Source organism: Penaeus chinensis, chromosome 7 (assembly GCF_019202785.1).
Source record: "Penaeus chinensis breed Huanghai No. 1 chromosome 7, ASM1920278v2, whole genome shotgun sequence".
Taxonomy (NCBI): Eukaryota; Metazoa; Arthropoda; class Malacostraca; order Decapoda; family Penaeidae; genus Penaeus; species Penaeus chinensis.
In genome coordinates, this window is record NC_061825.1 from 38,027,786 (window position 1) to 38,042,785 (window position 15,000).

The window sequence follows — 15,000 nt, forward strand, 5'->3', positions numbered from 1 at the left end:
CTACCTATCCCTTTACCTCTTCCAGACTTACCTATCTTACTCTCTCTCTTCCTCCTCCTCCCTTTATCTTACCCATACCCTAGCCCCTCTTCCTTGTCCTCATATTCTCCTCCACATACCCCTTCTTTCTCTCCCTTGCCTTCCTTCTCGCTTACCCATATCCCTTTCTCCCTCTCCCTTGCCCTTCCCCACTCCCTACCCATTCACCTACCCCCCTCCCCCCTTCCGACTACCCTAACCCCCTGCCCTTACTTATCCCCATACCCTGCTCCCCCCCCCCCCCTTTCAACCCACCGATGCCCGCCTCTCTATCAAGTTGCTTAACGACGCCTTCCATAGAACAACATTGGCAACATTTTTCTTGTTTTCATCTTTTTTTTTTTTTTTTGTCTGTTTTTGTTACTCGTTCTTGTTGGGAGGTTTCATTGTTTTGTGATTTTTAGTTTTTTGCTGTTAGTGTTTAGTTATAAAGTGTTTTTCTTTTCTTTTTTTCCCCTTTGTTCTTGGTAATGTTGGTACTATTATTTCGTGACTTATTGTTTTCAAGATTAAGAACTCATTTTCATATTCACTTCACACACACACACACGCAAACACACACACACACACACACACAGAGCGAGAGAGAGAGAGAGAGAGAGAGAGAGAGAGAGAGAGAGAGAGAGAGAGAGAGAGAGAGAGAGAGAGAGGAAGAGAGAGAGAGAGAGACAGAGAGAGAGAGAGAGAGAGAGAGAGAGAGAGAGAGAGAGAGAGAGAGAGAGAGAGAGAGAGAGAGAGAGAGAGAGAGAGAATTCGAGGAAAAAAGCGAAAGTCCACATAACTGGCCATCGCGCCTCCGACCAAGGAAACACCAAACAGAATCCGTGGCGCTGCGAACGGGAAGTTAGCAGTCTTTAGAAATAAATTCCGTAGAAGGACAACCCATTGATTACACTAAATTGAGGATTTCAAAATAACTTTTAAGTTGAAAAATGATAGCAAAAGGGAGGGTTGTGGGGAGGAAGGAAGCAAGGAGAGAAGTGATAAAAAGGAGAAAGGAAGTAGGGTTGAGAGGAAAGAAGAGAGAAAGATAAGATTGAATGGGAGGAAAAAAGGTTAAGGGGAAGAGGAAGGGGGATAGGGGAAAGGCAGGAAATGGAAAGTAGGAGAAAGAAGGGAAGGTTGAGGGAGAGGAAAGGATGGAGAACGAAGGAAGGAGGAAGACGAGAGCAAAAACACTTAGAAACGAGAAAAATGACATGAATGACAAAGTGCTAGAGAGACAAAAAGTAGACATGAGATAAAGCAAGAAAATAGGAAAAGAAAAGCGAAAACTGGGATAGAAAGAAAAAAGAAAAGAAAATATAACCCCAAAATAAGAGAATAAAAAAGAAATGGTAGTAGCTATATCGTGAACAGTAAATCAAGAGGCAAAATATACTCCCGGGAAGTAACAATTTACCAGCATGTTAATTCTGAGTAATTCCCCCTCCCCCCCCCCCATTTTCCCGTGACCCCTACCCACCCACCCCCTTTAACCCCCTCAATTCGATCCATAACACTAATCCCAACCCCTCTCCCCACCTTCCCCTCTCCCCCACTCCCTTCCCTTCCCCTCCCTCCCTTCTCCCCCTTTCCCCCCCCCTCTCCCCACCTTCCCCACCCTCCTATCCCCCCTCTCCCCCTCTCCCCACCTTCCCCACCCTCCTATCCCCCCTCTCCCCACCTACTCCCCCTCTCCCTTTCCCCAACATCCCTCTCTTTCGCACCCCCCCCCCCCCCGGCGAGCTCCTGATGCAACGGGGTTCTCGCGCTGCCCGAGAACGGAGGCGATTCAGAGCACGCTCCTCGCGCCCGTAATGGTTTCATCACGACTCCACGCCCACGCTGGCGATGCGGGGGTTAGTATTCCTAGATGGCGGGGGGGGGGGGGAGAGTTATCTGTGCATAAATTGATATGAATATATATATATATGGATATATATGCAAGTATGTATGTATATACGCACTATATGTGTTTATATATATGTTTATATATAGAAATATATATATATGTTTATATATAAAAATATATATATATGTATGTTTATGAATACTGTTTATCTATAAATATATACGTATATAAGTCTTTGTCTATATATATATATTTGTTTGTGGATTCCGAAACTGTTGTCTCACTTTTAATAAATCTAGTTTTACATTGTGTTTTTTTTTCTACCATGTGTGTATCTATACATATATAGACATTTATATGTATATATATATATATATATATGAACATATGTGTCTATATACATAATTATATATATAGCTATATATATACCTATATATGCATCTGTATATAACTATAAATAAAGCTATATATATATATGCATACATACAGACACGTGTGTGTGTGTGTGTGTGTGTGCGCGCGCGCGCATGTGTGTGTGTCTAAACAGTATATAAGCACATACATTTTCATGTAGACCTTCATATAGACAAATATGTGTATGCACTTATCCCTCGAGAGAAACCCACCGAGATCGTGTTCAACAGGTGAGTAAATAAGGCAGTGAACTATACATTCTTTTCCTGTTTTTAAGCGAAGACAAGCACTACGTTCACGCACGACTTACTGTGCCCGAGTCATTTAGGGCAAACAGCGAGACGTGAGGGAAAGAGAGGGAGTGAGGGAGAAAGAGGGGCGAGGGTGTGGGAGGGAGGGGGAAAGAGGCGGGGGAGGAAGGAAGGAAGGGATAGAGAGGGAAGGAGAGGAGAGGGAGGGAGCAGGGGGAGAGAAAGTTGGGGCGAGAGAGAGAGGGAGACTGATAGGGAACAAGAGAGAGAGAACGAGGAATGTAAAAAAGGTTAAGGAGGAAGATTGAAAGAGATAAAGTGAAGCGACTCACGAATGGGAGACGAAAAGAGAGAGGAAAGAAAAGAAGGTGAGAACAGACGACGAGAAGAAAGTCAGAAAACAGAAATAGACCGAGAGAGAAAAACAAGAAAGAGTTCAAACCCAGGCACGAAGAAGCTCTGTACATAGGCGCGTGAAGACAGTGCCACGATTGCCACATTTAGCGTGATGTTTGTGGCACGGAGTAATTAAAAGAGAGTGGTGTTCGGGGATGTTATAAACTAGTTATATATGATAGCGCGCCATCGGGAGGCAAAAAGAAAACGGTCGGGGACGTTATTTTGTTTGTAAAGAAAACGGCCATTGCAATTTCGATAAATTGTGATAAAATCTCTTGTAAGTTTTTTTTTATATATCTCTTTCCATCTCTATTCCTTTCCTAGGTAACTGGAATATCTATTATTATCTCTATTATTATCTCTATTATTTCGCTATCTATTTCTTTCGAATGTCTATTTTAAGCTGATCTTATCTTGATATCTAATATAATTTAAAAATATATCTTGCTTCTCGACCCCTCCTTCTGTTTCTCTATCTTACTTTTTCTTCTCTATTTCAGTCTCATTCTCACTTTCTGCTTGTTCTCTCTCTCTCTCTCTCTCTCTCTCTCTCTCTCTCTCTCTCTCTCTCTCTCTCTCTCTCTCTCTCTCTCCTCTCTCTCTCTCTCTCTCTCTCTCTAAAAAAAAAAAAAAAAAAAAAAAAAAAACAGAAGCAAAATATTTACACCATTTTCTCTACTTTTCCTTCTCTCTCTCTCTCTCTCTCTCTCTCTCACTCTCTCTCTCTCTCTCTCTCTCTCTCTCTCTCTCTCTCTCTCTCTCTCTCTCTCTCTCTCTCTCTCTCTTTCTCTCTCTCTCTCTCTCTCAAAAAAAAAAAAAAAAAAAAAAAAATATATATATATATATATATATATATATATATATATATATATATATATATATATATATATATAATAAAAAAAGCAATCCATAATCCCCCCAGTTTCCACCACACACACAGCAGGCCCTTTATAAACACACACAATACACTCCTCTTCACCCTCGTTATTACACACATCACACTGCATTCATCACAACAGACCTTTTCCTCGCCCCTTGACTTCAAAACGTAATGGTAATCTTTCGGAAAGGTAAATCAATAAGAACTCACCTCTAGGTATCTATCAACGACTGTTTGTCTTGTTCGCGTGTAATTGGGTCGTTTGGAAGGGGGTCTCGGGGGGGGGGGGGGGCATGTGATTCGGTTTAGTTTGGAGCTTAACTTCGGCTTTGTCTGTATTCCCTCGGTCTGTCGGTCTTTCCTCTCTCATTTCTTGCATACAGCATGTATGTTTGCACATACATGTTAATATGTATGTATGTATTGTATGCACACATACACACACACACTTAATATCTGTCTACCTATCTACTTTACGTCTCTTTCTATCGACATATCTATACATACATATATATACAATATATGTATATGTGTGTGGTGTGTATGTGTGTGTATACATATATATATACTGCATACGCTTGTACTTATGTGTATATATACATATATTGTAGCGTATTAGAAATAGGACCCAGATCATCTGTTAACCACTTGCTGCTTGGTGCGATTTCCGAGAAAAAAACAATACCAACGGAGCATACCGACATTAGTTAGAAGGTTTTAGTACTGGCACTGATAAGTCTGTGTATGTGTGGGTGTGTGTGTGAGAGAGAGAGAGAGAGAGAGAGAGAGAGAGAGAGAGAGAGAGAGAGAGCACAGCGAGAAAGAGTGTATTTATTTGTGTATGAATATGTACGTAGAGAGAGAGAGAGAGTATTTATTCTTGTATGAAAATGGACATAAGTATAAACTCACACCCACACACACACTAGCTCTGAAATCTAAAGCCTAACTACACACACTGCATTCCCTCATCCCTCTGTATCTCTTCCAAGCGAGGATCTCTCTCTCTCTCTCTCTCTCTCTCTCTCTCTCTCTCTCTCTCTCTCTCTCTCTCTCTCTCTCTCTCTCTCTCTCTCTCTTTCTCATCATCATTCCTCTCAGCGCCGAGGAAGATGACGCACGCGGCCAAAAATGAGAATCTTTACTTTACCCCCTCCCCTCCTCCCTTCCTTTCACACCCACCTTGCCCATCTCCCCCCCCCCCCCCTCCTTCATCCCGCCCTTACCCATCCTCCCTTACCCCTACCCCTGTCCATACCCTCTCCCCCACCCCCCACCCCTTACCTTCAACCTTATTCATCCCTCCCCTCCGCCATCCTCCACCCCCCCCCCCTACTCCGCTCTTTCTTTATGTCTTCCATTTTGGTTTTCCGATTTTTTTCTTTCATTTCGTTTTTCTTCATATTTTTTCCCCCACAATGTTTCATTCTCTTTTTTTCCCTTTTTTTCTCTTTTTTTTTATTCTTGCTCTTCATATTCTAAAATTTCTTCTTGTGTTTCCTCATTGCTTCGTCTCTTTCTTTTTATTCTATTTTCTTGTCTCTTTCTTTTTATTTTGTGATTTCTCTTTACCTCTTTTTGAAATTTCTCTCTTGGCTGTTTTTTTATATTTTTTTTTATTCCCCCCTCCTTATTCTTTTGTCCTCATTTATCTTCTTTCATTTCTATCAGTCTACCTATCTATCTATCCATTTATCTATCTATCTATCCATTACAGCCAGCGTTCGAATGATACAATAAAAAAAGGAAGTGGAAAAAATCCAAACCAAGCAAAGAAAAAAAAAAGAAAAAAAATCACACCAGGCAATAAAAAAAAAAAATAATAATAAAAAAAAAAAAAAAAAAAAAGCAGCTTCAACCGGCGTAAATATTGTTCTTGAAATCCGTACCAGGGGAGGAGGAGGAAGAGGAGGAGGAGGAGGAAGAGGAGGAGGAGGAGGAGGAGGCGTTTACCCAGCGCAAAGGTCAGCCGAGATGGAGCCAAGAGCAGGTCCTGCGGGCACGCCACACTTCGCCATGCTACTTAGACCACCACCGCGTTGGACGGGCGAGCAGGTGAACTGGTTAGCAGGTGAGCAGGCGACCAAGTCAGCAGGTGAGATGGTAAGCAGGCGAGCAGGTGAGCTGGTTAGCAGGTGAGCAGGCAAGCAGGCGAGCAGGTGAGCTGGGAGGCAGGCAAGCAGGTGAGCTGGTAGACAGACAACTAGGTGAGCTGGTGAGCAGGCAAGCAGGTGAGCTGGCAAGCAGGCGAGCAGGTGAGCTGGTGGGCAGACAAGTAGGTGAGCTGGTGAGCAGGCAAGCAGGTGAGCTGGCAAGCAGGTGAGCAGGCGAGCAAATGAGCTGGCGAGTTGGTGAGCAGGCAAGCAGGAGAGCTGCCGAGCAGGTGAGAAGGTGAGCAGGCGAGCAAATGAGCAGGCAAGCAGGAGAGCTGGCGAGCAGGTGAGCAGACAAGCTGGTAAGCAGGCAAGCAGGTGAGCTGCCGAGCAGGTGAGTAGGTGAGCAGGCGAGCAAATGAGCTGGCGAGTTGGTGAGCAGGCAAGCAGGAGAGCTGGTGGGCAGACAAGCAGGTGAGCTGGCGAGCAGGTGAGCTGGCGAGCAGGTGAGCTGGCGAGCAGGTGAGCAGAATGGGTGTGCTTGGATGGTGGAAGGGAGAGCTTTTTTTTTGTTTTATCATTACCATCATTATCAATATATTTACCTTTAGATAGATCGTTATGTGAGAGAAAGAGAGACAGATTTTATGTTTTAGCTTTTGCCTCAATTATTAGCAAAAAAAAAAAAAGTCCTTGTTAACAAAAAAAGAAAAAAAAACACAAACACCTTAACAAACACGCACAGACCCAAACACACCGTGACAAAAAAATCACAAAAAAATTCACAAACAAGCACAAACAAACAAACAAACCTAACAAACACAAACACAAATACAGCCTAACAAACGCACTCACAAGCACACTTTCCCTTAGCCTACTTGTCCGATAAAGAAATGGCCTGCAATGGCGAGCGTCCCTTTCGCTTCCTCCCCCGCACTCGCTGACCTGTTGCTTTGCTATGCCAATGACGTTTTCTTGGCATAAATACCTGCTATGACTTTCACCTGGCGGATCAAGTTTCATGCGCGTTTTGCTGTTCATTTGTGAATGATTTCTGTGTTTGTGTTTGTGTTTGTGTGTGTGTGTGTGTGTGTGTGTGTGTGTGTGTGTGTGTGTGTGTGTGTGTGTGTGTGTGTGTGTGTGTGTGTGTGTGTGTGTGTGTGTGTGTCCAGAGGCTACTTCTGTTCCCACATATTTCCATGTATCTATCTACCTCTCCTAATATAGAAATACATTTATCTAAATACAAATATTTTGAATCTTCCACTAGAAATAGAATTCAGAAAAAAAGTGAAAATAAAAAAGTGTAGACTTGACAAAAAGCTGTTTTTGTTTTTTCTCCCCCTCTATTAACCCTGAAATCCGAAATCACTTTTAAAAAATAAAAAATGCACCATAATGAAGAGATTTTTTCCGTGTATGGCAATCAGGATTCCAGTTAAAACAAAAAAAATGTACGGAGTGGTTACATTGACGAAAACTAAGGCTATTTTCAACTATGGCAAAAGGTGCGAGAATCGAAAATAAAGGAGACACAGGACAGAGAAGAGAGAGGATCGTGTTTACTCTCCGAGGATTAAGATAAAAGTGACCGCCTAACTCATTACTGCGATGTGTCAAGTAGTTCGTGTAGTACTACGCGCTTGTGAAAAATTATTATTTTGTAATTACCAACACTTTATTTTTTCTTCAATGCATTATTTTACTTATATTATTCTTCCTTGACGTGTTTTAATCATTATTTCCCCTATTTTACCTATCCTTTTTCCCTCTCAATCACCGTTATCAACGCGCATTTTTTTTCCCCTGAAATTCCCCTCTCCCCCTCATTTTAACACAAAAACAACAAAAACACCACAAATAACATAAGTACAGTGATTACCATGCCATCGACACTATATTTTTCCATTCATAAATCAGCGCTTTGGGGTATTGATAGTGCGGTCCGTAAGCATACCAATTCTGAACTTCACGTACCCAGGGAAGTGTTTAAGAATTCAGTGAGCAACAGAAGTGAAACGTGTAGCTTATGAACTGACTTTGATGTAGCTTTTGAATTGACTCTGTTGTTTACACCTGTGTGGTTCAGTGAGCCCCTCTCACCTTTTTCGTTCTTTCTTTCTTTCTTTCTTTCTTTTTGTGTGTAGACATGTGTGTTTCTGTGTGTACAGGCATGTGTGTTTGTGTGTGTGTGTGTGTGTGTGTGTGTGTGTGTGTGTGTGTGTGTGTGTTTGTGTGTGTGTTTGCGTCTTTGTATGTTTGTGCATGTGTGTGTTTATGTTTATATGTATACGTTAATGTTTCCGTGTGTTTGGATTCAGTATGTCTGTTCATCTGTGTGGGCGTTTGTTTATGGAAATATGTGAGCGTTTGGGTGGATGCTGGCGCCATATCTAAGGACAATTGATGCTAAACTAGATATTCTTAATGAGTTTAGAATACTTACTATATATGCATCGGTATTATACAGCATACACACTACACGCTCAAGTAATTATGCAGAATGTGAAGATAATTATGTCCAGTGAAATTAGCATACCTCGTTATGTCCATGTTTATGACTCCCTCCCTGCCTCTCTCTCTCTCTCTCTCTCTCTCTCTCTCTCTCTCTCTCTCTCTCTCTCTCTCTCTCTCTCTCTCTCTCTCTCTCTCTCTCTCTCTCTCTCTCTCTCTCTCTCTCTCTCTCTCTCTCTCTCTCTCTCTCTCTCTCTCTCTCTCTCTCTCTCCCTCCTTCCGTCCCTCCCTCCCTCCCTCTCTCTCCCTCCCTCCCTCCCTCTCTCCCTCCCTCTCTCCCTCCTTCCCTCCCTCCCTCCTTCCCTCCCTCCCTCCCTCCCTCCCTCTCCCTCTCTCCCTCCCCCCTCCCTCCCTCCCTCCCTCCCTCCCTCCCTCCCTCCCTCTCTCCCTCCCTCTCTCTCTCTCCCTCCCTCCCTCTCGCAATCTCTAGCAACGTTATTGAATAGTATCGACTCAGATAATGGTCTCGCATTTATAATAACATTCATTATTACAATGATATTTACTACGATATTAACTTCAACCATGTACGATAAAGATGATGATAACAGTAAGGTCTATGATGGTGAACCTCATGATAAAAGTAATAATGGCAATATTAATGATAATGAAAAGGATTATGGTAATTATGACTATCAGTGATTGTAACTGTTGATGCAATGTTATCATAATTATTGTATTCCTCATCGTCATCGTCATCGTTATCAATAATGTAATGATAATGATAATAATGATAATACAACTGAAAAGGATGATGATAATGCTAATGCTAAAACTAATACGGATAGTGCTAATAATAATAATGATGAAAGTAGTAGTAGTCGTAGTAATAATGACAATGACAATAACAATAATAACAATGATCGTAATAGTAATAGTAGTGGCAGGAATAGGACTATTTTTTTGAATAATTTTTATCATCATTATTTTCTATAATAATTATTATCATTAAAATAATTATTATCAGTTATGGTCATTGTGTTTATTATCCTCATTGCAATTGATATTGTCATTGTTATCAATTATAATTATTATTATTATCATTAATATTTATATTACCATTGTCATCATTATCATTACCTTTATTATTATTATTATAATTATCGGTCACCATCATAATCACTTGATTCGCAACCAATCAAAAAAACAAAAGGAAAAAAAAAGAAAAACAAACAAACCCTACGTTGCCAGTGAAAAACAATAATAATCAAACAAACAAACAAAAAAACAGTGCCAAGGGCGGCCTGTATTTTGACCCTTTGACCTCCGGGCACGTGCTTAGCGGCTCCTCCCTTCTCTTCTTCTCTCCTTCTCCCCTTCTCTCTTTCTCCCTTTCTCTCGTTCTCTGTTTCTCTTTTTTCCTATTCTCTCTTTCTCTCTTTCTCCCTTTCTCTCGTTCTCTGTTTCTCTTTTTCTCCTATTCTCTCTTTCTTTCTTTCTCTCTTTCTCTCTTTCTCTCTTTCTCTCGTTCTCTTATTCTCTTTTTTCCTATTCTCTCTTTCTCTCTTTCTCTCTTTCTCCCTTTCTCTCGTTCTCTTATTCTCTGTTTTTCCTATTCTCTCTTTCTCTCTTTCTCTCTGTCCCTTTCTCTCGTTCTCTTATTCTCTTTTTTTTCCTATTCTCTCTTTCTTTCTTTCTCTCTTTCTCTCTTTCTCTCATTCTCTCTTTCTCTCTTTCTCTTCTTCTCTCTTTCTCCCCTTCTCTTCTTTTATCTCTCTTTTATCCCTTCTCCACTTCTTTCCTTCTTTCGTTTTCTCTCTTTTTACCTTTATTTATTTTGCCTTCTCCTTCTTCTTCCCTTCTCCTTCTCCCCTTCCTCTGTTTCTCCTCTTTTCCACCAATTTCTTCCCCTCCTTCTTCGTTTTCTCCCCTCTTTCCTTCTCTTCTCTCCTTTCTCCTCCACTTCCCACCTTTTTTCCCTTCTCTTCTCCCTTCCCTATCCCTTCTCTCTCTCTCTCTTTCTCTCTCTCTCTCTCTCTCATCTCTCTCTCTCTCTCTCTCCTCTCTCTCTCTCTCTCTCTCTCTCTCTCTCTCTCTCTCTCTCTCTCTCTCTCTCTCTCTCTCTTTCTCTCTCTCTCTCTCTCTCTCTCTCTCTCTCTTTCTTTCTTTCTCTCTTTCTCTCTCTGTCTTTCTCTTTCTCTCTTTCTCTCTCTCGCTTCCTTTCTCTCTTTCTCTCTCTCTCCCTCCATTTCTCTCTTTCGTTCTTAATTTCTTTTCTACTGTTCCCTTTAATTCTTATACACCTGAAACCCTCTTCTCCATCTTCTTGATTATCCTCTATCTCCTCTTCCTTCTTCTTCAATCCCAATATCTCCCCTCCTTTCGTCATTTTCTTCATCTTCTTCCTTCCTTCTTTCTTTCGTCTCCTTCTTCTTCTTCCCCTCAACACTCTCTTCCAAGGCACTCCGCTCACCACGACTTCCTTTTCTCTCCTTCTGGGCACCCCTCCCCCCCCCCTCCTTCTCTCCTCTGTCCTTACCACCCTTTCTTTCCTTCTCTCTTTCTCTCCTTTTGTTTCTTTCTTTCCTTCTCTCCTTTTCTCCTTTTGTTTCTTTCTTCCCTTCTCGATTTCTTCCCTTGTCCTCTTCTCCCCTTCTTCCCTCTCACCATCTCCCCTTCTCCCTTTCTCTCCTTCTCCCATTCTCTCTCCTTTCCCCTCTCTCCTTCTCTCCTTACCTCCCCTTCTCCTACTCCCCCGTTCTCTCCTTCTGCCCTTCACCCCCTCTCTCTTTCTCCCCCTTCCCCTCTCCCCTCTCTCCTTCTCCCCTTTTCCCTTCTCTCTATCTCCCTTTCTCCCCTCTCTCCTTCTCCCCTTTTCCCTTCTCTCTATCTCCCTTTCTCCCTTCTCTCCTTACCTCCTCTTCTCCCCTTCATTTTATTTATGTAACCTTCTGTCGCCCCCCCCCCCCCCCCCATATCCTCTCCTTTATAATCATATACCGTATTTTACAGCGATGTATAATAAATAAATATAAACATGATTATTTGTTCATATAGCTGGGAACTAAAAAAAGTTTAATGGCCGAATTGGATGTTATAAGCCATTCATGAAAATTATTGTGTATGTATTTTCCTGTAATATATTAAGTTTCTTTTCTTTTTCTTTTCTTTTTTTCTTTTTCTTTTTTTTCTTTTTTGTTAAGATCTCAGCCTTGTACATGACATTTTGATGATAGTAATTGTTATGGCAACTGTGTTAACTAAATATTTCTTCAAGGGGCCTTTTCTAAGGGTGTGTTACTCCTGGAAGCTTCAGGTATATTATTTCAGATATATCATTATGAATGTAAATGGAGAAGTGTATGCTATTTGGATAATATTACGTGTTTCTGATTCGGGATCTATCTCTCTTTCTCTCCTCTTTCATCTTCCAATCTCCTTTTTGTCTGTTCTTCATCTTCTTCCCTCTCCTTCTTTCTGATTTCTTGTCTATCCACCTCCCTCCCCCCCCCCCATTCTTTTAGATTTTTTGTCTATCCACCTCCCTCTCTCCTTCCCCTTCTTTCATCCCTCTTGTCTATCCACCTCCCTCTCCCCTTCCCCCTCTTTCATCTTTCTTGTCTATTCACTTCCCGTTGCTCTCTCCAGTCCTTTTCTATTTATATTTATATTTATATCTATATTATATTTATATTATATTTATATTATTTATCTATTTATATTTTATTTCTATTTCTATCTTTTCTATCTATTTCTATCCTCTCTCCAGTCCTTTTCTATTCTCCCTCCCCCTCCCTTCTATCCAATATAGTTCTTTGCAACATCCCCCCCCCCCCCAAATACCCGCTGTGCCTCCGTCTATTCACTTTAAATCCATTCTGTCTATTCCCACTCCACCCTATTCATTAACCTTCACCCCCCCCCCCATTTTACCCCTTCCTCATCGCCTCTCATAATCTATACCCCCACCTCACCCCCCTCATTAGCCTTCACCCCCTCCCCCCTCTATCCCACTCCTCACCCCTCTCATTAGCCTTTACCTCCCCCTCCCCCCCTCTATCTATACCCCCACTGCACCCCCACCCCCAACCACCCACACCCTCCACTTCACTCTACTCCCCCCTTCACCCCCCCCACCCCCTCTTCGCCCACACACACCCCCACCCCACCCCCCATCCTCACGACCTCCTGCGGACGTTGGGTACACACACGAACACATTAAACACGTGCAAACAAGATCAGGTTTGAGTAAACAACTTGTCCGGTTGTTGTTGTTTTGGCTTCAACTTCGAGACTTTATGGTCGTGTTGAGAAGCGGTTGCGGGTAAGTGATCTGGAATGTGAGAGGAGGCGGGAGGGGGGGGGGGATGTACGTGTGTGTGTGTTTGTGTTTGTTTGTTTGTTTGTGTGTGGGTGTGCGTGTTTGTGTGTTTGTGTATGGTGTTTGTGTTTGTGTGTGTCTCTTTGAGTGTGTCTGTGTGTGTGTGTGTGATTGTGTGTGGTTTGTGTTTGTGTGTTTGTGTGCTGTATGTTCGTCTGTATGTGTGTTTGTATGTTTTCGTATGTGTACGTGTTCTTTTACATGTGTCTATGTACGTGAATGTATCCGTTTAAAGCGTCCACATAAGCATATATGTACGTATGTAAGTAAGCGTGTATATACAAGCATGTATATATGTGTACATGTAAGTGAGTTTATATGCATAGGATGTACTACGGTTTATATACCTAATTGTAATGCTGTAATGGAAAATAAGTGTGACATGTTTATAAGTGAGATAGAAGTCGTCGGGTTTATGAATGAGAAAAAGAGTTGAAATTGCAAAGAAATTGCAAAGGTGCAACATTTCAGAGGCTTTATAAAGAGATAGTGATAAGTATTACGTAGGTCTGTGTTAATTAAGTTATCATTATTATTATTATTTTAAATTTTACAAGAGTGATGGTTAGTTTTTTCTCTCTTTTTTTTCTTAATTTTCAAGTTACTTTTTAGTTGTTGTTTTGTTTTTCTTTTTTTTTGAAGGTTGCATCAATCCGGTATCAGAACTAATGAATTGTAGAAGCGGAATTCGGAAAGAGTAAAGTATCGAGATGTGTTTAGAATCCTCATGGAACTCTCTCTCTCTCTCTCTCTATCTATCTATCTATCTATTTATCTATCTATCACCCCCTCTCTCTCTCTATCTATCTATATATCTATCACCTATCTCTCTCTCTCGCTCTCTCTATCTATCTATCTATTTATCTATCTATCACCCCTCCTCTCTCTCTCTCTCTCTATCTATCTATCTATCACCTCTCTCTCTCTCTCTCTCTCTCTCTCTCTCTCTCTCTCTCTCTCTCTCTCTCTCTCTCTCTCTATCTATCTATCTATCTATCTATCTATCTATTTATCTATCTATCACTCCCCCTCTCTCTCTATCTATCTATCTATCTATCACCTCTCTCTCTCTCTCTCTCTCTCTCTCTCTCTCTCTCTCTCTCTCTCTCTCTCTCTCTCTCTCTCTCTCTCTCTCTTTCTCTCTCTCTCTCTCTCTCCTCTCTCTCTCTCTCTCTCTCTCTCTCTCTCTATATATATATATATATATATATATATATATATATATATATATATCACCCCCCCCTCTCTCTCTCTCTCTCTCTCTCTCTCTATCTATCTATCTATCTATCTATCTATCTATCTATCTATCTATTTATCTATCTATTTATACCCCCCTCTCTCTATATATATATATATATCTATATATCTATCTATCTATATATCTATCTATCTATCTATCACCCCCTCTATCTATCTATCTATCTATCTATCACCCCCTCTATCTATCTATCTATCTATCTATCCTTTCCTCTCCCTCTCTCTCTCTCTCTCTCTCTCTCTCTCTCTCTCTCTCTCTCTCTCTCTCTCTCTCTCTCTCTCTCTCTCTCTCTCTCTCCCTCCCTCCCTCCCTCCCTCCCTCCCTCCCTCCCTCCCTCTCCCTCCCTCCCTCTCTCTCTCTCTCTCTCTCCCTCCCTCTCCCTCTCTCTCCCTCTCTCTCTCTCCCTCCCTCTCCCTCTCTCTCCCTCCCTCTCTCTCTCTCCCTCTCTCTCTCTCTCTCTCTCTCTCTCTCCCACTCTCTCTCAAGGATCTAGGATCGCAGAAAGCCTCCTGTACAGAGCAGGTGCGTAGTTCTCAGGCACCGCGTAGGAATAAGGCGCCCAAGCAGTATGTAGGACACCGCTCTTTTTCCGAAGGCGTCCTTGAGGAAGGTCGTGGGCCTCTCAGAACAGCGGCGTGACCAACGAGAGAGTTTCTTAAGCTGCGCCTCAGAAATCGAGCAATATCATCAGCATCGTTAGCAGCATCAGCATCAGGTATAAGCCATCATAAAGTTATAAGAACCGGTAATTCATTTTATTATTTGTTTTTCTTTTCCTTTCTTCTTTTTTTTTGCGATTTTTTTTTCTCTTTTTTTTTTCTAACGTTCGCGCGCTTCGCTTTTTCCCGGGAAGTTTGAAATTCTCTTTTTTTTTCGTTTTTTTTTTTTCGTTTTTTAAGGTCTCCACAGAGAGAGTCTCGTCGTCGGTCGGTTAGAGTCACGATCCTTTCCATCACGCGATCTCCCGAGCCGACTAGAATGGAGCCATAAAATACCG